This window comes from Bombina bombina, chromosome 1, assembly GCF_027579735.1.
Source record: "Bombina bombina isolate aBomBom1 chromosome 1, aBomBom1.pri, whole genome shotgun sequence".
In the NCBI taxonomy this organism is placed as follows: domain Eukaryota; kingdom Metazoa; phylum Chordata; class Amphibia; order Anura; family Bombinatoridae; genus Bombina; species Bombina bombina.
Genome location: NC_069499.1, coordinates 192,980,909 through 193,006,581, shown reverse-complemented (window position 1 = coordinate 193,006,581; position 25,673 = coordinate 192,980,909). Strand labels below are relative to the sequence as shown.

At 39.3% G+C, this 25,673-nt stretch overlaps 1 protein-coding gene across 3 annotated transcripts in view; it reads right to left on the bottom strand.

Moving 5' to 3' along the window:
- MIDEAS (mitotic deacetylase associated SANT domain protein) overlaps positions 1-25,673 on the bottom strand; it is a 233,592-nt gene that overhangs the window by 149,534 nt on the left and 58,385 nt on the right. The window contains exon 1 of one of the 3 annotated variants that reach the window (XR_008400072.1): positions 10,346-10,673. The exons of the other annotated variants lie outside the window; for them this stretch is intronic. The gene's annotated coding sequence lies outside the window, so the exon portion shown is untranslated. Of the gene's footprint in view, positions 1-10,345; positions 10,674-25,673 lie in introns of those variants that run through there. 3 annotated transcript variants of the gene reach the window in all.

The following is a 25,673-nucleotide window of genomic DNA, read 5'->3' as shown; positions in this document are numbered from 1 at the left end:
CTACTACTGCATTAAAGGCTGTACTTACGTCATATGGGTAACAGCAGTGTTTTCATAGTCAATTCCATTCCTAGAAAATATTTTACTGCACATACCTCATTTGCGGGGGACCCCGCATGCTATTCCCTTCTCTGAAAGTACCCCACTCCTCAGAATGTGCGAGAACAGCCAGTGGATCTTAGTTACGTCTGCTAAGATCATAGAAAAAACGCAGGCAGATTCTTCTTCTAAATACTGCCTGAGAGAACAAACAGCACACTCCGGTGCTATTTTAAAATAATAAACTTTTGATTGAAGAATGTTACTCCTGTCTCCTCTCACAACCTCCTTTGTTGAGACTTGCAAGAGAATGACTGGGTATGACATGTGAGGGGTGGAGCTATATAGCAGCTCTGCTTGGGTGATCCTCTTGCAACTTCCTGTTGGGAAGGAGAATATATCCCATAAGTAATGGATGACCCGTGGACTGAACACACTTAACAAGAGAAAAAGTATTTTGTGATTCAGACAGAGCATAACATTTTTTAAAAGTTTCCAATTTACTTCTGTTATCAAATTTGCTTTGTTCCTATAATATTCTGTGTTGAAGAGATACCTAGGTAGGTATCTAGACAACTACACGGCAGGAAATAGTGCTGCCATCTACTGTTCTTGTAAATGGATAACATTCTAAGCATACGTCCATGATTTTCAACAAAAAAGATAAGAGAACAAAATAAATTGATAATACAAGTAAATTAGAAAGTTGTTTAAAATCACATACTTTACCTTAATCATGAAAGAAAATATTTGAATTTCTTATCCCAATAAGTAGATTTAATAATAGAGAGAAATTGAAAACGCTCTTAAAACTACTTGCTCTAAGTGAACAGTGAACTTTTAATTTTGACTTGCATGTTTCATAAAAGGGACAGTCAACAACAGAATTTACTGTATGTTGATTAAAAAGAAAGATAATCCCTTTATTACCCATTCCACAGTTTTGCATAACCAACACAGTTATAGACATACACTTTTTACCTCTGTGATTACTTTGCATCTAAGCCTCTGCAAGCTGCCCCCTTTATGTCAGTTCTTTTGACAGACTTGCATGTTAGCCAATCAGTGCTCACTCCAGGGTAACTTCACGTGCATGAGCTTAATGTTATCTATATGAAACACAAACTAATGCCCATAGTGGTTAAAATGCATTCAAATTAGAGGCAATCTTCAAGGTCTCAGAAATTAGCATATGAACCTCCTAGATTTAGCTTTCAACTAAGAATACCAAGAGAACAAAGCAAAATTGGTGATCAAAGTAAATTGGAAAGTTGTTCAAAATTGCATGCCCTATTTAAATCATGAAAGTTTTTTTTGGACTTGACTGCCCCTTTAAGTGTTTCCTTTTTTTTTTGCATTAAAAGGGATTTTGTACTAAAAAAAATTCTGACATGCGAATAAATATCCAAATAAATTAGAAAATGGGCGACTACAATCTACATGATAATTGGATATTTCATCAATAACAAAAAATACATCACAGAAAAAATGAATGTGTAAATGAAAGGTACACAAATAAATGAGAGAAAAAAAGGGCTGTGAAATTACTCAGCACTTGAGGGGTTAACTGCTTTTAATGCCAAAAAAGTGTAACATCTTTAAAAAAGTGCTCTTTTATATACATCGTTTTTTGTTTTGTTTTTATGTCCCTTTAAATAAGAGGAAATAAAAAGAAGACCAGGATGCTGAAGGATTCTTGTCTTTGTTGCATCTAACTGAGTCTTCAAGATTAAAAGAACCAACATTCTGTTTTATGCTTTTGTAGGGATTGTCACCGTCTACCGTTACAGCTGTTGGACTTGCCCCTTAGCCAGGGAGTAATCACGCATACTGCAGTATACTAACATATGTGTAAATAAAAGCCTTTTATATTTAAAGGGACACTCAATCAAAATTAAACTTTTATTATTCAGATAGAACATGCCATTTTAAACAACTTTCCAATTTACTTCCATTAACAAAATGTGCAGTCTTTAAATATTTAAACTTTTTGAGTCACCAGCTCCTACTGAGCATTTGCAAGAATAAGTGTGTATGCATTTGTGAATGGCTGATGGCTGTCACATGGTACGTATATGCATTTGTTATTGGTTGATGGCTGTCACATGGTACAGAAAAAAAATCTACTACTCATTTAAAGTTCAGACTAAGTGATATTGCATTGTCTTGTTATCATGCATTTGTTGATTATGCAAATCTACTGTGTTGACTGGTGCTTTAATGGTACATTTTTTGCCGTTTTCCTTATTTAACGAGAACAGATTTAAACATATTAAAAGTTAAAGGTGCATGAAACGCCATTTTTTTTCTTTCATGATTCAGATAGAAGTAATTTGTAAAGTTGTTTAAAATTGTTTTCTCTATTTAGCTTCATACTCTTTGTATCCTTTGTTGAAGAAACAGCAATGCACATGGCTGAGCCAATAACATAAGACATATTTGTGCAGCCACCAATCAGCAGCTCCTGAGCCTACCTTGGTATTCTTTTCAACTAAAGATACCAAGAGAATGGAACAAATTATATAATAGAAGTAAATTGGAAAGTTATTTAAAATTGCATGCTCTGTCTGAATCATGCAAGACAGAAAAAAAATTGGGTTTCATGGCCCTTTAAATAACAATGTAAATGGCATCACAGCAAAGTATGCACACACAAAAAAAAAGTGAATTGTTTATGTGGATTCCCAGCATAGCATGACATGTAATATGCAGGCGCCCACACTCCATTTGCAAGGAGCGTATAACACATGCCTGCGAACACACCCCATACGTAGGGAATGCTTTCCATACCACGGCATGCTCCGGGAATGCTGCTGGGCTTGCCAGACACAAACAGTTCGTTCTACACTTACAGAAACTGGAAGCCGAGCTAGGAAATAAATGCTTGCAGCCAATGATAATGTATTTTTGATTCATGCACACTATACATCAAAGATTCCCATTGTTTTTACAGACTGTTTATGCAACAGCTGCAGTCGTGCAGCTGTGATAGCGTCATTTTTCAAAGCACTCAGGGGAATAGATCAACTACCACCAAATCAATTATCTAAGAATATTCATGTGCAATTGACAATCTTTTAAAGCACATTGGTCAATATTAGTTCAATCCTGTATATCAAAGAGCAACAGATAAACATTTATTATTTTTTTTATAAAAAAGGTTAAAAAGAAACAGTCAACACTAAAATTGTTATTGTTTAAAAAGATAGATAGATAACGCCTTTACTACCCATTCCCCAGCATTGCACAACCAACATTGTTATATTAATATACTTTATAACCTTTAAACCTCTAAATTTCTGCCTGTTTCTAAGCCACTAAAAACAAACTTTTATCACATTTTTTTTTATTAGCTTTTCAAAACGGGGAGTGCTAGTTCCTGTGAGCCATATAAATAATATTGTGCTCACGCCCATGGGTTGTGCACAACACAGTACTAATTGGCTTAAATGCAAGTCAATAGAAAAAAAGTCATGTGATCAGGGAGCTCTCAGAAGAGGCTTAGATGCAAGGTAATCACAGAGGTAAAAAGTGCATTAATATAACCATGATGGTTGTGCAAAACTGGGGAATGGGTAAAAAAAAGGGATTATCTCTCTTTTTAAACAAAGATAGATTAAAGGGACTGTCACTTTAAGAAAAAGCGGATTAGATTAACATTGAATCTAGCAAGAAATGTAAAATTGTGTACAGCTGATACTGCAGTATGCATGCTCGATAGCTGATGGGTACAGCATCCACAACTGTATTGGCTAACAAGAACAAGTCTCCACAAGCGGAAACAAAAGTTTTAGTTGGCACAGAATGATCTATAAAAACTGTAAAGCATTTTAAAGTAGCTTCTTTTAAATGCAACAAAGAAAAAAAAAATACAGTCATTTTCCTTTAAATTGGAGTCAGTACTTTATGAACTTCACAAGTCAAGTCATGCACTTATAGCCTGGAGCGTGTTGTAAGTTATCTGCAGCATGTTCAGTATTTATATATTTACATATGGGGGGAAAAAACTACAAGTTTAGAACACTGTAATCCCTTGTCTTTTGGATGCTAAGAGGCTAATTTATTTTTACCAGTGGAACAGTTTGAAAATGTACATGGACCATTCTGGAATTATAATTTTCTTAAATAAATTGAACATGATGTCTGAATTTTATGTAAAAAGTAAAAATGTTTTAATTTAAAGGGAAATCTAAGTATTTATGTATGCATCAGAAATTAACTGTATTGCAAAATAACTGTAGACAAAATAAATTTTTTAAAAGCATTTAAAATTATCATTTAGTTAGAAAAATATGCTTTGTTTTATAGTCTCTGGATAAACCCATTAAAAGCCTCTTGTATGTTGTTTATCTTACTAATTTTGCTGTGACCTATCAGGGAGAGATATAAACAAGCGCGTGCACATATTAACCAATCATGTAGCATGTAGAAAGGTCGGAGTTCTCTTTTCCACAGAATGCACTCCAGACTCCACGGGGGAAGTGGGAACCCTACACTTTACAGAGCTAAATTATTATTATTATAATATAGGGATTTTTTTTTTAAAGAATATTTTCAGATTTATTCCAGAATGAGAAATCAACAATTTACAGGATGTTATAACTTTTTAATGCATAAAAACTGATGATCAAAAACTCGCTATCATGGAGAGAAATCACACAACAACAAAATGTTTGTTTATACTTTAAACATGCTTTTGTCTATTCTTCACACCCAGAACCCTGCAAAGTGAGATAAACAGCTCGAAAGCTAAGATTATCTTTTCTAATATTTTTTGAGAACCTCACAGAACTGACAAGATCTCTTAGATAACCTCGCCAGAGCAGAGTACTTAGGATGTAAGCTCTTTAGGGAGCTGGGTAGGGTTGCCACCTTTGCCATATTTTCCTAGACACTTATTAGTTACACATGTTGCAGGGAGGGCACAGGGAAACATGCACTGCGCACCTACACAGCATACAAATAAATAGTGACCCTGGACAGCACTATACATGTTCCTCCCTGTATACCCTGCAGCATGTGTAACTCATAAGTGTCCCGGGAAAACATGGCTGAGCTGAATCATCTAATCCTGATGTTCCCACTTTGCCTTTAATTTTTGCACCCCTTGTATAGCGCTGTGGAATCCTTTGACACATTACTACTACTACTACTAATAATAATACTAATACACCTTATTTAGGAAGGCCAGGACAGGCTTTCCTCCTGTATGTGGTACAAACATTTTCAAATATTATAATTCATGCTGTAAACAAGGGGTTGACAAACATATATTTAATTTAGGAGCCATCCACAATACTGCAGAGTTTAATTATATGCACATATAGACAAGGGGTTAAATTCCTACTGCATTGCACACAAAGCAACTATTTAACTCTTTGAGTGATGGAATTGCACATAAAGCCTTATAGCAAACATTTCCCAGTAGCAGTCAGCATCACACTTTGCAAAGCATGATGGGAATCATAGCTCACACGTGCACATAAACTGTACAGGGCAAGAAACAAAGTTTAGTTTAAAATGTGATGCTGGTGGCCACCCCAGAGGCAGAACTTTTTTTTCACTTTCTGCAATGAGATTTTATTATTGAAACATTTTCTGCAGGTCATTTTGAAATTAAAATTAATTTGTAAATTAAAGCAGTTACACTAAAGCTCCAGCTAAATTGTAATGCATTGATTATCTGGAACATAAAGCCATTTTTAAAGTTGTATAATATATTGCAGCATCTGATAATTGTATTGTAAATTAGCAGCAGAGAAAAAAAAAGAAATTATTAACTATTTCAATTATCTATTTAATAAATTTGTTTCTGCTGCCTTTGGTCTAACATCACAAAATTATAAGGTAAAAATGTAGTTATAGGTGCAAAAGGCTAGGGGCAGAGTTGAAAAAAACTCTCTGAGAACCAGACATCAATTATTGCGCTGCCGCTGTGCAGTGTTGCTCTGCATTTGACTGTTCTCTTCAAAACAGTAATTCACTCTGGCTGCACATTGCTAAAGAAAACTTACACAGTGCAGCCAGTGCACTGCACTGTTTGAAGAGAACAGCTTGATGTGGAGCAGTGCTGCAAAGCAAAAGAGCTAATAGTTCCTGCATGTTCCCTATTCTTTCTGCAGACATGATGCATTTTCTGCGATGACAGCATATTCTGCCTTGGGGGCCACAAAGTGCAAGTCTGCCCTGTAAATTGTGTTAGGGTGGTAGGCAAAGCAGGGCTCACAAATCTTAGCACCAGGCCCAATTTTTTAAAACATAGTCCCTTGGATTTGTCAAACCCTGCAATAATTAATATATATATATATATATATATATATATATATATATATATATATATATATATATAACCTAATATAAGCTCCTCACAGATAAACACTGACATTATCCATACTTGCCTTTTCTAACCCAAACAAATATCACCACCCCCTCACACTAGTGTATCTAAACACACCAAGAAACACAGATGTATTACAGAAATAAACTCCACATCAAAAGAGTAATGATAGACAGATCAGGGCTCATCTAGTCTGCTCACTGGAAGGGGAAAGGTGCCGGGCTGACAGCTGCACTACACCACTTCATGTGGCACTGCCACACCACCAAGCTGTATCTCCACAAAAGCCAAGGTATGTGCTGTTCTTCCTTCTTAAACTGCAGACATTAATGGACTATGGCATGCAGGGGAGATCTGACTGGCCGGCAGGATTAGATTACATGATACAGTCGGTGGGAGAGCAGAGTCTGCATGGCCCTCAGCTCATTTACTTAAAGGGACAGTCTGCTTGTTATTGTTTAAAAATATAGATAATCCCTTTGTTACCTATTCCCAAGTTTTGCATAACCAACATTGTTAAATGAATACACTTTTTATCATCATGTTATTTATATGCTACACATGAGTTTGCATCGCATGGTTGTGCAAGACTGTAAAAAGCTTTAAAAAAAGCACTTAGATGAGGGCGTCCTGAAGGGGCTTAGAAACAGGCCAACTTAGAGGTTACAGAGTATATTAAAATAACATTGTTGGTTATGCAAAGCTGGGAAATGGGTAGTGGAGGTGTTACCTATCTCTTTAAAAAAATTATAATAATAAAGTAGACTGTCCCTTTAAGTTTACAGTTTTCAGCTACTGATTTCCTGGATATGGATGACAAATTCTAAAACCTCAGGACAGCCCTAGTTCTGCCTATGGACAAATCAGCTGACCCAACCCCTCACCAGACAACCCCATAACAACAAACCCTCCACCCCTGCATTATTGATCCTAGATATACATCATACAATGCAGTCAGAATGACCCTCAAATTATTAACTATATGGGACAACTTTATTTAACTATATCTAATTCTAATATTCCTGCTACTATATAGGTATAACTACCCTTCAAGGGACGTTGCAATAATTTTTTTCTTAATTCCGTATAAAAAGGATATTTTAAAATCACAATAAAATTTAGATCTTTCATATTAAATACAAAATGCTGGTTGTTAAAAGGATATTTGTTAATGTGATGAATATAACCTCTCTCTTGTCAAACAGCTGTTTTGCTGTTTGTTTTATGCTTTTCAACAAATAACACCAACTAAATTTGATAACAGAAATGAAATAAAAAGTTTAATTTTGACTTTATATACTTTTAAATTAACAATCTAACTATGCACTGCACACATTTGAGGTTTTGGTTTTTACAAGGTTTGACAAATTTATATCAAACCTAGAATCCAATTGGAATATTTAGGAGCTAGCAAACATTATTTATATGTAGATGCTTGTAGATTAATCCCAAAGTTACAATCTAAAAGCAACGGATCAATAGCTCCCGGAATTTTTCAGACACTGGTATTCTGAATCACAACAAAAGCTTTCGATACATAATCCAGTGAGTCAGTATATTTTAATTTGTAATGCACTTCTCTAGTACTGTACAGTGATATGAACGGTTTCAAAGACTGCAGAGCAAAGCAGCTTTTAGCTGCACAATACCAAGTCATAGTGCATCCTGCAGATGTTTGCACGAAACAATCTGGTCAAGATAAGGAACTTAGCATGTTTAAATAAAATAAAAAAAGGAAGTAAACATGAACCATTTTCTCAAGTAAAATGATAAAAAAGCATTAATATTATTAGTGGAATCCTTGAAATGCATATTATTCTAGTCTAGAGAAACATGCATAGCAGTTAAAGGGACTTGTGTTTGTCTTAAACGTATATTGTTACATTAACTGTCTTTTACACAGAACATACAATTATGTTAGAGTTAAGAAACTCCCATCAAATTCATTTCTGTTCCGGGTGGCTTGTGACCTAATATCAGCAACTGTCAGAGCCGCTCCTAGCACAGTATCCCTCCCTAGACATGTTTTACCGGATTAAAGAGAGGCGGAAAACTGACTAGAGCATATTTTCCTGGAAGGGGCAGCTGCGTTCTATAAGCCAAGAATCCCAGTAGCAATATAAAAAGAAAAAAAAGATCCCTCATGCACTCTTCTCCCACAGTAAGATATTAGTGTATCTATCAAGTATACAGTAGATATGCTAAATATTAGTGTATCTATCAAGTATACAGTAGATATGCTAAATAAACTTGTCTGAATCTCTCCCAACTGGGTATTTTAACCATTTGGCTGCAACCAGAATAGTGACAAAAACAGTTCTTGCTTAGAAAGAAAAACTGCATTGATTTCAAAAGTGACAATTCTTTGGAGTTCTGCAATGACTGTACTTTTTAGGGTTACATAGAAAAGTGTTGTGACTGTTGAAGAAAAAAAGAAACAAATAGACAGTTTGACAGGAAATAAAAATACACTTGTTTCTCTATATAAAAAAAAAAAAAGATACTGCTTTCAGTTGTGGCTTTGCATTTTTTTTCTCAAACATAATTGGTGTTATCTGTGCAACGCATTGCTAAGTAATATGCAACTTACAATATGTGTTGCATAAACAACAGTGCAACCAGATGCAAAAAATAAATAAATACATTGAACAATAAGAGTTTTTGGCTTTAGAACCCAGGAAAATCTACTCTTAAAATATTTGCAATCACAATCTTGCTCTGTTCGCTGATAGGGGAAGAAATATTAAAGGGACAGTCTACTCCAGAATTTGTATTGTTTAAAAATCCCTTATTTACCCATTTCCCAGTTATGCATAACCAACACAGTTATTTTAATACACTTTTTACCTCTGTGATGTGTCTAACTATCAAAAACTGTCAAAATACACTGAGATATGAGGCAGTTCAACGTCTTAGAAATTAGCATATGAGCCAACCTAGGTTTATTTTTCCACAAAGAATACCAAGAGAGCAAAGCAAATTTGATGATAAAAGTAAATTGGAAAGTTGTTTAAAATTGCATGTCCTATTGGAATCATGAAAGTGTAATTTTGACTAGACTGTCCCTTTAAGTGAATTGCCTGAACTTCTCTGATAGGAAGATTGGGCTCACAATGCTTTGCAAACTAGCAGCAGGATTGATGTGTCAGGGAAAGAAAATTCTGCACCATTAAACATTACTTCTACACAGCTGTAATATATCCTGCACAAACCAACAACAAAAAAGAGCAAAAATAAAAGATGCATTTGCTAAAATTATTTGACAGTTGTCAATTCCCTGGTTTTCGTTGTGAAGTGGAATAGATGTGATGTGAGTTTGTTCATCTTGTATTATTATGTTAGAGATCTACAAAATCCCATTATAAGCAATATTTCTACTCAGGTATCTGCTGGCATATTGGGGATTTCTATTGACCACAAATATTTTTGATAGAAATCACGGTTCGTAAATCTCTGTACATTTTACCAAAGGCAGCCATGTGTTCCCATTCTTTCTGCTAATCTGCATACAAGTCAAATAGATCCTTGATGGGAGCAATGCTTCAAATCTACTTAATTCTTAGTTACATCCACCATGTAACTTGTATACATTATTTAGTACAAAGTTGATTTATACATTCTAAATCTATTTTGTGGCCCTATATAACTACAGCTGATAAGAGATATAAACCCCTTTGGTGGAAGACCAGGCATAACACACTACTATGCAACATGTGGCGCTCTCTCAGCATTCATAGGGTTAAAAGGAGACATTCTTATGGATGTCAAAGCCAAAACGACAGCATTTGACTGGTCGAGCAACTCAGGAGTTAGAAGCAAAAACAAAAAAAGCTGACGGCGGCAGATCAGTTTACGAACAAGCTAGAGAAATGAATTGTTTTGTATTCCCTGCAAGCTCAGCTCACTGAAAACATTAGGGCTTCAATTGCAAACACCACAGCCGCGTACATTTCCCTTTATAAAACTCACCAAGTTCCTGCAAACAAAGACAAAGTAGAGCTGGACATATCCAAAGAATTGTCTTCACATCTAAATAGGGAAGCACATTATGAAAAATTGCTCCTGTGCACAGTTTCCCTTCCAGCTGAGCTGCTGCAAATGGTGTAGTTTCACAGTTTCACTCCTCCTGCTGCACAACTCAAATCCACCCTGTGCCTAGCTGTAGATCAAGGGGTCCGCCCCAGATCTCAGAAGCAAAGCTCCAGTTACAGGGCAGCAGTGTTTCCCTAGTACTACTTTGCAAATGCTCTAGCTGGGTGCAGAGTGGAATGACTGCATGGCTCTGACTCATCCGCTGAGCTCAGAGCTTGCAACAACAACACAAAATAAAGCACAGCAGTGAGAGTGCAGAGAGGGAGGGGAGCTGGAGAATTACACAACACCCAGGGTGCCCTCCCTCTCTCTGCTGTAAGGTGATATACACTGCGCAGTAAACCAGTTCTGCCATGCCAGTCGCAGCTACCAATATTGTTTTTTGTTTCTGATTCCCAATATTTCCCCATGTATCTTTTACTCTTTTATTCATCTTGCAAGGTGACAATTATCTGCACAATATAAATAATCATTCGATTCTATCATTTAACCCCTTAACTACAAGAGAGGGGGTGAAGCACACTTAGCTATGCAGTTGATGCAACTGAGGTACAACCTCTTAACATCTCGGTAACTCACAGTTTTAAAATCATGTATTTCCCTCCCCCCTTTCCTTGCAACATACTTTTCAACATCTTCCTTCTCTCACTGTAGCCGCCCACTTCCTGCGACCATATAAGGAAGGGAAGTCCCTTTACATCAGGGTTTGTAGACACAGGCCGCTCTGGTAACTTGACACTAAAATGAATTATTAATGTCATCTAATATGTTAAAGTGCATGATCTCTACAAACATTTGTTTTCCTCAAGCCTGTGCAAAGCTGTCAGTAGGTGCCTGCCTGGTACTTGGGAAACTATAGAGGCAGAAGTGTAAGACTTTAAATAATAAGAAGTTTTATACATTGCATGGGGAAATTACATCTTCAGCTTAAAGGGACTGTAAATTCAAAAATTATTTCCCCATAAAATATTTAAAGGGCCATTATACACTCATTTTTTCTTTGCATAAATGTTTTGTAGATGATCTATTTATAAAGCCCATAAAGTTTGTTTTTTTTAAAAAAATGTATCATTTTGCTTATTTTTAAATAACATTGCTCTGATTTTCAGACTCCTAACCAAGCCCCAAAGTTTTATTTGAATACCGTCAGCTACCTTCTTCAGCTTAATCCTGTTTGTGTAAAGGGTCATTTCATTTGCAAAAGAAGGGGGAGGGGGAGTGTCTTATTTCCCACTTGCAGTGGGCTTTCCAACTGCCTTTTCAACAGAGCTAAACTGAAAGCTTCTAAGTACGTTTTTAAACCATTTTATACTGGATTTTTATATCAGTATCTGTGCATCTTATTCTTTATAGTAGTGTCTATTACATGCAGTTATATGAAAATGAGTGTATACTGTCCCTTTAAGTATAATTTAAAAAAAAAAAAACTCTTCCATGGACTTTTATTTATTTTGGTATCATTCCTTTTTTTTTTTTTTTTTTTTAAAAACTGAAAATAGTACAGTTCCAACTCCACCCCAGAGACACTGGAGTATTAAATATAATACAGTACTCTTATACTTCTAGATGCTGTACAATGGTTAACACCTGTCCCCAATTGGCCACGGTAAAGGAAACAAAATGTACAACAAAAGGCTTTTCAAGGGGTGTGTCATATGACTGCAAAACAATGCAATTTTCCCCTAAAACAGGTTTTAAATGTTTTTCAGACATTTATTTTTTATGACTCTAGCATCCTTTTTTGCTGCTGGATAAACAGTTGCCAGTGCATCAGTGTGCCAAGGAAAACAAGGTAAAAAAAAAAACTGCCTTCAAAATATGGCAATTTTTTTACAAACACTATTTAAAGGGCCACTTAAATCAAATATAACGTTTCATGATTCTGATAAAGCATGCAATATAAAAAATATATATATGTATCAAAATGTGCATATTCTTTTTTATATGCACACATTGGCTGATATCTGTCACATGATACAGGAGGAGGGGAAATATTCTATGTATGTGATGTTGCATTCTTTGTATTGCATATTTTTAATTATACTGTATTTAGGGGTCCTATAAGCCAGATGTGCCCATTGCATTATTTAATAAGCAAGTTATAATATTCTTTATTGTGTATTACAAAATATATACTTGTATCTATCTGTGCCTAGAAAATAAATTGAATTTCTGCAGTTACCCAACTGTTTATTTTGTTGATGTAATAAAAGCCTTCAGGACAGGTAGCCAACAATAAACTGTGACTAGAGGAACACAGACAATTATATTTACATATATATATATATATATATATAGTCATAATTTATATCATGAATTAATTGCTGAATTGTGAAAGACCTATATGCAAAAACATAATTTATGCTTACCTGATAAATTTATTTCTCTTGTAGTGTAGTCAGTCCACGGGTCATCCATTACTTATGGAATATATCTCTTCCAAACAGGAAGCTGCAAGAGGATCACCCAAGCAGAGCTGCTATATAGCTCCTCCCCTCACATGTCATATTCAGTCATTCGACCAAAGCAGACGAGAAAGGAGAAACCATAGGGTGCAGTGGTGACTGGAGTTTAATTAAAATTTAGATCTGCCTTAAAAGACAGGGCGGGCCGTGGACTGACTACACTACAAGAGAAATAAATTTATCAGGTAAGCATAAAACAGAATTTATGCTTACCTGATAAATTACTTTCTCCAACGGTGTGTCCGGTCCACGGCATCATCCTTACTTGTGGGATATTCTCTTCCCCAACAGGAAATGGCAAAGAGTCCCAGCAAAGCTGGTCACATGATCCCTCCTAGGCTCCGCCCACCCCAGTCATTCGACCGATGGACAGGAGAAAATATATATAGGAGAAACCATATGATACCGTGGTGACTGTAGTTAGAGAAAATAATTCATCAGACCTGATTAAAAAACCAGGGCGGGCCGTGGACCGGACACACCGTTGGAGAAAGTAATTTATCAGGTAAGCATAAATTCTGTTTTCTCCAACATTGGTGTGTCCGGTCCACGGCATCATCCTTACTTGTGGGAACCAATACCAAAGCTTTAGGACACGGATGAAGGGAGGGAGCAAATCAGGTCACCTAAATGGAAGGCACCACGGCTTGCAAAACCTTTCTCCCAAAAATAGCCTCCGAAGAAGCAAAAGTATCAAATTTGTAAAATTTGGCAAAAGTGTGCAGTGAAGACCAAGTCGCTGCCTTACATATCTGGTCAACAGAAGCCTCGTTCTTGAAGGCCCATGTGGAAGCCACAGCCCTAGTGGAGTGAGCTGTGATTCTTTCAGGAGGCTGCCGTCCGGCAGTCTCATAAGCCAATCGGATAATGCTTTTAAGCCAAAAGGAAAGAGAGGTAGAAGTCGCTTTTTGACCTCTCCTTTTACCAGAATAAACAACAAACAAGGAAGATGTTTGTCTGAAATCTTTAGTAGCCTCTAAATAGAATTTTAGAGCACGGACTACGTCCAAATTGTGTAACAAACGTTCCTTCTTTGAAACTGGATTCGGACACAAAGAAGGTACAACTATCTCCTGGTTAATATTTTTGTTGGAAACAACTTTCGGAAGAAAACCAGGCTTAGTACGCAAAACCACCTTATCTGCATGGAACACCAGATAGGGCGGAAAACACTGCAGAGCAGATAACTCTGAAACTCTTCTAGCAGAAGAAATTGCAACCAAAAACAAAACTTTCCAAGATAATAACTTAATAACTACGGAATGTAAGGGTTCAAACGGAACCCCTTGAAGAACTGAAAGAACTAGATTTAGACTCCAGGGAGGAGTCAAAGGTCTGTAAACAGGCTTGATCCTAACCAGAGCCTGAACAAATGCTTGAACATCTGGCACAGCTGCCAGTCTTTTGTGAAGTAAAACAGATAAAGCAGAGATCTGTCCCTTCAGAGAACTTGCAGATAATCCTTTCTCCAAACCTTCTTGTAGAAAGGATAGAATCTTAGGAATTTTTATCTTGTTCCATGGGAATCCTTTAGATTCACACCAACAGATATATTTTTTCCATATTTTATGGTAAATTTTTCTAGTTACAGGCTTTCTAGCCTGAATCAGAGTATCTATTACAGAATCTGAAAACCCACACTTTGATAAAATCAAGCGTTCAATCTCCAAGCCGTCAGTTGGAGGGAAACCAGATTCGGATGTTCGAATGGACCCTGAACAAGAAGGTCCTGTCTCAAAGGTAGCTTCCATGGTGGAGCCGATGACATATTGACCAGGTCTGCATAACAAGTCCTGCGTGGCCACGCAGGAGCTATCAAGATCACCGAGGCCCTCTCCTGATTGATCCTGGCTACCAGCCTGGGGATGAGAGGAAACGGTGGGAATACATAAGCTAGGTTGAAGGTCCAAGGTGCTACTAGTGCATCTACTAGGGTCGCCTTGGGATCCCTGGATCTGGACCCGTAGCAAGGAACCTTGAAGTTCTGACGAGACGCCATCAGATCGATGTCTGGAATGCCCCATAATTGAGTTATTTGGGCAAAGATTTCCGGATGGAGTTCCCACTCCCCCGGATGGAATGTCTGACGACTCAGAAAATCCGCTTCCCAATTTTCCACTCCTGGGATGTGGATCGCAGACAAGTGGCAGGAGTGATCCTCCGCCCATTGAATTATCTTGGTCACTTCTTTCATCGCCAGGGAAGTCCTTGTTCCCCCCCTGATGATTGATATATGCAACGGTCGTCATGTTGTCTGACTGAAACCTTATGAATTTGGCCTTTGCTAGTTGAGGCCAAGCTCTGAGAGCATTGAATATCGCTCTCAGTTCCAGAATGTTTATCGGGAGAAGAGACTCTTCCCGAGACCATAGACCCTGAGCTTTCAGGGATTCCCAGACCGCGCCCCAGCCCACTAGGCTGGCGTCGGTCGTGACAATGACCCACTCTGGTCTGCAGAAGCTCATTCCCTGTGACAGATTGTCCAGGGTCAGCCACCAACGGAGTGAATCTCTGGTCTTTTGATCTACTTGAATCGTCGGAGACAAGTCTGTATAATCCCCATTCCACTGTCTGAGCATGCATAGTTGTAATGGTCTTAGATGAATTCGTGCAAAAGGAACTATGTCCATTGTTGCAACCATCAATCCTATTACTTCCATGCACTGCGCTATGGAAGGACGAGGAACAGAATGAAGTACTTGACAAGAGCTTAGAAGTTTTGATTTTCTGACCTCTGTCAGAAAAATCCTCATTTCTAAGGAATCTATTATTGTTCCCAAGAAGGGAACTCTTGTTGACGGGGACAGAGAACTTTTTTCTTTGTTCACCTTCCATCCGTGAGATCTGAGAAAGGCTAGGACGATGTCCGTATGAGCCTTTGCTTTTGACAGGGACGACGCTTGAATCAGGATGTCGTCCAAGTAAGGTACTACTGCAATGCCCCTTGGTCTTAGAACCGCTAGAAGGGACCCTAGTACCTTTGTGAAAATCCTTGGAGCAGTGGCTAATCCAAATGGAAGTGCCACAAACTGGTAATGCTTGTCCAGAAAAGCGAACCTTAGGAACTGATGATGTTCCTTGTGGATAGGAATATGTAGGTACGCATCCTTTAAATCCACGGTAGTCATAAATTGATTTTCCTGGATAGTAGGTAGGATCGTTCGAATAGTTTCCATTTTGAACGATGGTACCCTGAGAAATTTGTTTAGGATCTTTAGATCCAAAATTGGTCTGAATGTTCCCTCTTTCTTGGGAACTATGAACAGATTGGAATAAAATCCCATTCCTTGTTCTCTTATTGGAACTGGATGTATCACTCCCATCTTTAACAGGTCTTCTACACAATGTAAGAATGCCTGTCTCTTTATTTGGTTTGAAGATAATTAAGACCTGTGGAACCTTCCCCTTGGGGGTAGTTCCTTGAATTCCAGGAGATAACCTTGAGAAACTATTTCTAGCGCCCAAGGATCCTGAACATCTCTTGCCCAAGCCTGAGCAAAGAGAGAAAATCTGCCCCCCACTAAATCCGGTCCCGGATCGGGGGCTATCCCTTCATGCTGTTTTGGTAGCAGTGGTAGGCTTCTTGGCCTGCTTACCCTTGTTCCAGCCTTGCATTGGTTTCCAGGCTGGTTTGGGTTGTGAAGTATTACCCTCTTGCTTAGAGGATACAGAATTAGAGACTGGTCCGTTTCTGCGAAAGGGACGAAAATTAGGCTTATTATTAGCCTTAAAAGACCTATCCTGTGGGAGGGCGTGGCCCTTTCCCCCAGTGATGTCTGAAATAATCTCTTTCAAATCAGGTCCAAATAATGTTTTACCTTTGAAAGGAATGTTAAGCAATTTTGTCTTGGAAGACACATCCGCTGACCAAGACTTTAGCCAAAGCACTCTGCGCGCCACGACAGCAAACCCTGAATTTTTCGCCGCTAATCTAGCTAATTGCAAAGCGGCATCTAAAACAAAAGAGTTAGCCAATTTAAGTGCTTGAACTCTGTCCATAACCTCCTCATACGAAGATTCTTTACTGAGCGATTTTTCTAGTTCCTCGAACCAGAAACACGCTGCCGTAGTGACAGGAACAATGCATGAAATTGGTTGTAGAAGGTAACCTTGCTGTACAAAAATCTTTTTAAGCAAACCCTCTAATTTCTTATCCATAGGATCTTTGAAAGCACAACTATCTTCGATAGGAATAGTAGTGCGTTTGTTTAGAGTAGAAACCGCCCCCCTCGACCTTGGGGACTGTCTGCCATAAGTCCTTTCTGGGGTCGACTATAGGAAATAATTTCTTAAATATAGGGGGGGGAACAAAAGGTATGCCAGGCCTTTCCCACTCTTTATTTACTATGTCCGCCACCCGCTTGGGTATAGGAAAAGCGTCGGGGGGCACCGGAACCTCTAGGAACTTGTCCATCTTACATAATTTCTCTGGAATGACCAAATTGTCACAATCATCCAGAGTAGATAACACCTCCTTAAGCAGTGCGCGGAGATGTTCTAATTTAAATTTAAATGTCACAACATCAGGTTCAGCTTGATGAGAAATTTTTCCTGAATCTGAAATTTCTCCATCAGACAAAACCTCCCTCATGGCCCCTTGAGATTGGTGTGAGGGTATGTCAGAACAGTTATCATCAGCGTCCTCTTGCTCTTCAGTGTTTAAAACAGAGCAATCGCGCTTTCTCTGATAAGTAGGCATTTTGGATAAAAGATTTGCTATGGAGTTATCCATTACAGCCGTTAATTGTTGCATGGTAATAAGTATTGGCGCACTAGATGTACTAGGGGCCTCCTGTGTGGGCATAACTGGTGTAGACACAGTAGGGGATGATGTAGTATCATGTTTACTCCCCTCATTTGAGGAATCATCTTGGGCAATATCATTATCTGTTGCAATACTGTCCTTACTTTGTTTGGACACTATGGCACAATTATCACATAAATTTAAATGGGGAGACACATTGGCTTTCATACATATAGAACATAGCTTATCTGATGGTACAGACATGTTAAACAGGCTTAAACTTGTCAACAAAGCACAAAAAAACGTTTTAAAATAAAACCGTTACTGTCACTTTAAATTTCAAACTGAAAACACTTTATTACTGAATATGTGAAAAAGTATGAAGGAATTGTTCAAAATTCACCAAAATTTCACCACAGTGTCTTAAAGCATTAAAAGTATTGCACACCAAATTTCAGAGCTTTAACCCTTAAATTAACGGAACCGGAGCCGTTTTTACATTTAACCCCTATACACTCCAAGAATGAGGCTCTGTCTATAACTAGAAAGGCCCCCATCTGAAAAAGGTGTCCAACACAGTGCCTGCCGTTTTTCTAAACGTTCCCCAAGATTATAATTACCAATAATTAGTTAGAATCTGCATAATATGCCTAGTAAAGCAACTGTTTTAGCCCAGAAAAATGTCTACCAGTTTTTAAGCCCTTTTTGAAGCCCTTTATTCTTTTATGTTTAACTAAGAAAATGGCTTACTGGTCCCCATGAGGGGAAATGACAGCCTTCCAGCATTACATGGTCTTGTTAGAAATATGGCTAGTCATACCTTAAGCAGAAAAGACTGCTAACTGTTTCCCCCAACTGAAGTTACTTCATCTCAACAGTCCTGTGTGGAAACAGCAATTGATTTCAGTTACTGTCTGCTAAAATCATCTTCCTCTTACAAACAGAAATCTTCATCCTTTTCTGTTTCAGAGTAAATAGTACATACCAGCACTATTTTAAAATAACAAACACTTGATAGAAGAATAAAACTACATTTAAACACCAAAAAACTCTTAACCATCTCCGTGGAGATGTTGCCTGTGCAACGGCAAAGAGAATGACTGGGGTGGGCGGAGCCTAGGAGGGATCATGTGACCAGCTTTGCTGGGACTCTTTGCCATTTCCTGTTGGGGAAGAGAATATCCCACAAGTAAGGATGATGCCGTGGACCGGACACACCAATGTTGGAGAAATTATGTTTTCTCTTGTTAAGTGTAGTCAGTCCACAGGTCATCCATTACTTATGGAATACCAATACCAAAGCTAAAGTACACGGATGAAGGGAGGGACAAGGCAGGAACATTAAACAGAAGGAACCACTGCCTGAAGTACCTTTCTCCCAAAAATAGCCTCCGAAGAAGCAAAAGTGTCAAATTTGTAAAATTTTGAAAAGGTGTGAAGCGAAGACCAAGTCGCAGCCTTGCAAATCTGTTCAACAGAGGCCTCATTTTTAAAGGCCCAGGTGGAAGCCACATCTCTAGTAGAATGAGCTGTAATCCTTTCAGGAGGCTGCTGTCCAGCAGTCTCATAGGCTAAACGTATTATGCTACGAAGCCAAAAAGAGAGAGAGGTAGCCGAAGCCTTTTGACCTCTTCTCTGTCCAGAGTAAACGACAAACAGGGAAGAAGTTTGACGAAAATCTTTAGTTGCCTGCAAATAGAACTTCAGGGCACGGACTACGTCCAGATTATGCAAAAGTCGTTCCTTCTTTGAAGAAGGGTTAGGACACAGTGATGGAACAACAATCTCTTGATTGATATTCCTGTTATTAACTACCTTAGGTAAGAACCCAGGTTTAGTACGCAGAACTACCTTGTCTGAATGAAAAATCAGATAAGGAGAATCACAATGTAAGGCAGATAACTCAGAGACTCTTCGAGCCGAGGAAATAGCCATCAAAAACAAAACCTTCCAGGATAACAGCTTGATATCAATGGAATGAAGGGGTTCAAATGGAACGCCTTGAAGAACATTAAGAACTAAGTTTAAGCTCCACGGCGGAGCAACAGTCTTAAACACAGGCTTAATCCTAGTTAAAGCCTGACAAAAAGCCTGAACGTCTGGAACTTCAGCCAGACGTTTGTGTAGAAGAATAGACAGAGCAGAAATTTGTCCCTTTAACGAACTAGCAGATAAGCCCTTTTCTAAACCCTCTTGTAGAAAGGACAATATCCTAGGAATCCTAACCTTACTCCATGAGTAACTCTTGGATTCGCACCAATATAAATATTTACGCCATATCTTATGGTAAATTTTTCTGGTAACAGGCTTCCTAGCCTGTATTAAGGTATCAATAACCGACTCCGAGAAGCCACGCTTTGATAGAATCAAGCGTTCAATCTCCATGCAGTCAGCCTCAGAGAAATTAGATTTGGATGGTTGAAAGGACCCTGAATTAGAAGGTCCTGTCTCAGAGGCAGAGACCACGGTGGACAGGACGACATGTCCACTAGGTCTGCATACCAGGTCCTGTGTGGCCACGCAGGCGCTATCAGAATCACCGAAGCTCTCTCCTGTTTGATCTTGGCAATCAAACGAGGAAGCATCGGGAATGGTGGAAACACATAAGCCATGTTGAAGACCCAAGGGGCTGTCAGAGCATCTATCAGCACCGCTCCCGGGTCCCTGGACCTGGATCCGTAACAAGGAAGCTTGGCGTGCTGACGAGACGCCATGAGATCCAGATCTGGATTGCCCCAACGATGAATCAGTTGAGCAAAGACCTCCGGATGAAGTTCCCACTCCCCCGGATGAAAAGTCTGGCGACTTAGAAAATCCGCCTCCCAGTTCTCCACGCCTGGGATGTAAATCGCTGACAGGTGGCAAGAGTGAGACTCTGCCCAGCGAATTATCTTTGAGACTTCCAACATCGCTAGGGAACTTCTGGTTCCCCCTTGATAGTTGATGTAAGCCACAGTCGTGATGTTGTCCGACTGAAATCTGATGAACCTCAGAGTTGCTAACTGAGGCCAAGCTAGGAGAGCATTGAATATTGCTCTTAATTCCAGAATATTTATTGGGAGGAGTTTCTCCTCCTGAGTCCATAATCCCTGAGCTTTCAGGGAGTTCCAGACTGCGCCCCAGCCTAGAAGGCTGGCGTCTGTTGTTACAATCGTCCAATCTGGCCTGCGAAAGGTCATCCCCTTGGACAGATGTGGCCGAGAAAGCCACCATAGAAGAGAATCTCTGGTCTCTTGATCCAGATTTAGTAGGGGGGACAAATCTGAGTAATCCCCGTTCCACTGACTTAGCATGCACAATTGCAGCGGTCTGAGATGCAGGCGCGCAAATGGTACTATGTCCATTGCCGCTACCATTAAGCCGATTACTTCCATGCACTGAGCTACTGACGGGTGTGGAATGGAATGAAGGACACGGCAAGCATTTAGAAGTTTTAATAACCTGGCCTCTGTCAGGTAAATTTTCATCTCTACAGAATCTATAAGAGTCCCTAGAAAGGGAACTCTTGTAAGTGGTAATAGAGAACTCTTTTCCACGTTCACCTTCCACCCATGCGACCTCAGAAATGCCCGAACTATCTCTGTATGAGACTTGGCAGTTTGAAAACTTGACGCTTGTATCAGAATGTCGTCTAGGTACGGAGTCACCGCTATGCCTCGCGGTCTTAGTACCGCCAGAAGTGAGCCCAGAACTTTTGTAAAGATTCTTGGAGCCGTAGCTAATCCGAAGGGAAGAGCTACAAACTGGTAATGCCTGTCTAGGAAAGCAAATCTTAGGTACCGATATTGATCCTTGTGAATCGGTATGTGAAGGTAGGCATCCTTTAAGTCCACTGTGGTCATGTACTGACCCTCTTGGATCATGGGAAGGATGGTTCGAATAGTTTCCATTTTGAATGATGGAACTCTTAGAAATTTGTTTAGGATTTTTAAGTCCAAGATTGGTCTGAAGGTTCCCTCTTTCTTGGGAACCACAAATAGATTTGAATAGAATCCCTGCCCGTGTTCCGTCCGCGGAACTGGGTGGATCACCCCCATTAGTAAGAGGTCTTGTACACAGCGTAGAAACGCCTCTTTCTTTATTTGGTTTGCTGATAACCTTGAAAGATGAAATCTCCCTCGTGGAGGAGAAGTTTTGAAGTCCAGGAGATATCCCTGAGATATGATCTCCAACGCCCAGGACATCTCTTGCCCAAGCCTGGGCGAAGAGAGAAAGTCTGCCCCCCACTAGATCCGTTTCCGGATAGGGGGCCCTCTCTTCATGCTGTCTTGGGGGCAGCAGCAGGTTTCTTGGCCTGCTTGCCCTTGTTCCAGGACTGGTTAACTTTCCAGCCCTGCCTGGAACGAGCAACAGCTCCTTCCTGTTTTGGAGCGGAGGAAGTTGATGCTGCTCCTGCCTTGAAGTTACGAAAGGCACGAAAATTAGACTGTTTGGCCTTTGATTTGGCCCTGTCCTGAGGTAGAGCATGGCCCTTACCTCCCGTAATGTCAGCTATAATTTCTTTCAAGCCGGGCCCGAATAAGGTCTGCCCTATGAAAGGAATATTAAGCAATTTAGATTTAGAAGTCACGTCAGCTGACCAGGATTTAAGCCATAGCGCTCTGCGCGCTTGGATGGCGAATCCGGAGTTCTTAGCCGTAAGTTTGGTTAAATGTACGACGGCATCAGAAACAAATGCGTTAGCTAGCTTAAGTGCTTTAAGCTTGTTCATAATTTCATCCAATGGAGCTGTGCGAATGGCCTCTTCCAGAGACTCAAACCAGAATGCCGCCGCAGCAGTGACAGGCGCAATGCATGCAAGGGGCTGTAAGATAAAACCTTGTTGAACAAACATTTTCTTAAGGTAACCCTCTAATTTCTTATCCATTGGATCTGAAAAGGCACAACTATCCTCCACCGGGATAGTGGTACGCTTAGCTAAAGTAGAAACTGCTCCCTCCACCTTAGGGACCGTCTGCCATAAGTCTCGTGTGGTGGCGTCTATAGGAAACATTTTCCTAAATATGGGAGGAGGGGAAAAAGGCACACCAGGTCTATCCCACTCCTTGCTAATGATCTCTGTAAGCCTTTTAGGTATAGGAAACACGTCAGTACACACCGGTACCGCATAGTATCTATCCAACCTACATAATGTTTCTGGAATTGCAACCGTGTTACAATCATTCAGAGCCGCTAATACCTCCCCTAGCAATATGCGGAGGTTCTCAAGCTTAAATTTAAAATTAGAAATCTCTGAATCCAGTCTCCCTGGATCAGATCCGTCACCCACAGAATGAAGCTCTCAGTCTTCACGTTCTGCAAACTGTGACGCAGTATCTGACATGGCTCTCACCTCATCCGCGCGCTCTGTCCTTAACCCAGAGCTATCGCGCTTGCCTCTTAATTCTGGCAATTTAGATAATACTTCTGTCATAACAGTAGCCATGTCTTGCAAAGTGATTTGTAAGGACCTCCCTGATGTACTTGGCGCCACAAAATCACGCACCTCCTGAGCGGGAGGCGAAGGTACTGACACGTGAGGAGAGTTAGTCGGCATAACTTCCCCCTCGTTGTCTGGTGATAATTTCTTTACATGTAAAGATTGACTTTTATTTAAAGTAGCATCAATGCAATTAGTACACAAATTTCTTTTGGGCTCCACATTGGCCTTTAAACATAGTGAACAAAGAGATTCATCTGTGTCAGACATGTTTAAACAGACTAGCAATGAGACTAGCAAGCTTGGAAATACTTTTCTAAATAAATTTACAAGCAATATAAAAAACGCTACTGTGCCTTTAAGAAGCACAAAAAGCTGTCACAGTTGAAATAACAATGAACCAAAATAGTTATAGCAACCAATTTTTCACAGTAAATGTATTAAGTTAGCAAATTATTGCACCCACCAGCAAATGGATGATTAACCCCTTAATACCCAAAAACGGATAACAATTTAATAATTAACGTTTTTCTCACAGTCAAAACACACTGTCACAGGTCTGCTGTGACTGATTACCTCCCTCAAAATGAATTTTGAAGACCCCTGAGCTCTCTAGAGACGATCAGGATCATGGAGGATGAAGTAGACAGATTGTGACTGAATTTTTACTGCGCAAAAAAGCGCTAAAATAGGCCCCTCCCACTCATATTACAACAGTGGGGAAGCTCAGAAAACTGTTTCTATGCAGAAAACAAAGATGGCCATGTTGTAAAAATCATGCCCCAATAAGTTTTATCACCAAGTACCTCACAAAAAACGATTAACATGCCAGTAAACGTTTTAAACATACATTTGAAAAGTTATGAATTGTTATTAATAAGCCTGCTCCCATTCGCTTTTACTGCAGTTAAGGCTCATACATTATTTCAGTATTAACAGTATTTTCAGAGTCAATTCCATTCCTTAGAAAAATACATTCAGTGTACACACACTCATCAGCCTAATACCAGTCGCTATCACTGCATTTAAGGCTGAACTTACTTTACATTGGTATCAGCAGTATTTTCTCAGTCAATTCCATTCCTCAGAAAAATAATTACTGCACATACCTCATTTGCAGGGGGGCCCTGCATGCTATTCCCCTTTTCTGAAGTTACCTCACTCCTCAGATGAGAACAGCCAGTGGATCTTAGTTACGTCTGCTAAGATCATAGAAAACGCAGGCAGATTCTTCTTCTAATGCTGCCTGAGAATAAACAGCACACTCCGGTGCCATTTAAAATAACAAACTTTTGATTGTAGAAATAAACTAAGTTAAAAAACACCACAGACCTCTCACAGCGACCTATCTTTAGTTAGGCTGCAAGAGAATGACTGGATATGACATGTGAGGGGAGGAGCTATATAGCAGCTCTGCTTGGGTGATCCTCTTGCAGCTTCCTGTTAGGAAGAGATATATTCCATAAGTAATGGATGACCCGTGGACTGACTACACTTAACAAGAGAAATAAATGTTTTCAAGGCAATTAAAATTATCACTTGACATGCAAAGTACATGAAAACTCTAGTGAGTAGGTTTGTTATCAATAGACAAATTAGGGATAGTTGTAAATGAGTCTGCCCACTGTTCTAAGTAATCACTATCTAGTATGTAGCTGGTACAGGCAATCTGCAGCATTTTGAAGGAAACTTCATAATTTGCTTCATGGCCTCTTTAGAACGCATACGACAAGCATATTGTGTACACAAAAAGTAAGGTATTTTACAGCAAAAGCAAGAAAAGTAAAATTAATTTATATTACAAAAAACGTGAAATCCATATGAAACCCAAAAATGTTCTTTTGTGATTCAGATAGAGCATACAATTTTACTATTATCTTATTTGTTGAAGAGATACCTAGTTAGGTGTTTGAAACACTGCACGGCAGGAAATAGGGCTGCCATCTAGTGCTCTTGCAAATGGATAACATTCTTGCAAAACTGCTGCCATATAGTGCTCCAGACATCCTAAACTTACCTACCTGCTTTTCAGAAAAAGATACCAAGAAAACACACAATGTGATACGTCAATTAGAAAGTTGTTTGAAATTGCAAGCTCATTCTGAATCATGAAAGAAAAAAAATAAGTTTCATATTCCTTTAACCCTTTGAGTGCTAAGCACTTTCCCACCTGGGTGCTAATATTTTCTAAGGTTTTTTTATTTTTTTAGGGGGGAAAAAAATGTAACTTTTTTTTTTTTTACAGACCCCCAAGATTTACACTGTTGGAAAGGTTAGGCGATTACCTTTCCAACGGTGGGTATTGGGGGTCTGTAGCTGCTTAGATGCCTGAGATACAGGCTTCTAAGCAGCATGCCCCCTGCTCCTATACTTAACATTGTTAAGTATAAATAAAGTTGCACGGTGACGTCATCACGTCATTGCGCGTGACGTCACCGCGCATCACCTGAAGTCCCGGCGATGCCTGTCACTCTACAGGCACGATCGCCGGGGTAGGAGCGGTTAGGAGCCCCCAGATCTCCCCTCAAGGTGGGAGAGTGCTGATGACTCTGAGCCGTAATTAGCACCAGAGTGAGA